This window comes from Arachis ipaensis, chromosome B09 (genome assembly GCF_000816755.2).
Source record: "Arachis ipaensis cultivar K30076 chromosome B09, Araip1.1, whole genome shotgun sequence".
NCBI lineage: Eukaryota > Viridiplantae > Streptophyta > Magnoliopsida > Fabales > Fabaceae > Arachis > Arachis ipaensis.
In genome coordinates this window covers 126,433,623-126,434,565 of record NC_029793.2, presented here as the reverse complement: position 1 = coordinate 126,434,565, position 943 = coordinate 126,433,623, and positions in this window count along the sequence as shown.

Sequence of the window (943 nt, the reverse complement as noted above, 5' to 3'; positions counted from 1 at the left end):
AAAGATAAGGGAAGAGTATGAAAATAGTTTTTGATGTTAAAAGTAAGGAATTAAAAGAACGATGAGAAAAGAAAAGAAAAAAAAGAATATATTAGTTAAAGAGATTTCTGCCACAGAGAGCAAAAGATTAAAAGAATCTAAAAAATCTCTGTCACAGGAGAGCAGAGAATAGAAAAAAAGAAAGAAAGAAAGAATGAAAAGAAAAGGAGAGAAGCAGAGATGATTGTTTACCTGCTAAAAATGAGCAGAGATATGGTGATGAGTCCACCGAGATTTGCTTTCCAGAGATACACCGGCCAATCTGGGGGATGGTCGCACCTGTAAGACAGAGGTTGCTTACAGAGGTTATCGCTACATACATTGGCTAGAGAGAGCCTCACCTGTAGACAGAGGTTGCTTGCAGAGGTTATGTTTGCATACATCGACTCAAGAGAGTCGCACCTGTAAGACAGAGGTTGGTTACAGAGGTTATGACACTGGAAACCAAACTCATATAAAGGTTGCTGAGTTATGTCAGGAGCGGGTCGAAACCGACAAATGAGCTCATTACCTGCACTAGGGATTGATATGCATCATACTTGTTTGCGCATATTTGTTTGTGAGTGTAATTTTCTGTGATTGTGGGTGTGCTAAATAACTGTTTGAATTCTGTGTTCTTTAATTGTTGAATTAGATGGTACCTTGTTGACTGTTATTGCTGACCAAGTATATATAGAATGAACTTAACTCCTAACTCCGACCCTACTAAGAACTCCCCAGTTCTTACCCCCTATCTCCACCCCTTTCAGCTACAGGTGCAAAAGCTTATTGCAAAGTTGCAGGAGTACAGAGAAATATGTTTACGAGTTGAGTTGTTAGATTTTATTTTTCTCTCGTCGTTTATTCTTTTTGCTTTTTAGAGGGGATATGACTTGTATTTTGAAAATCTTTGAATAAGGCTATG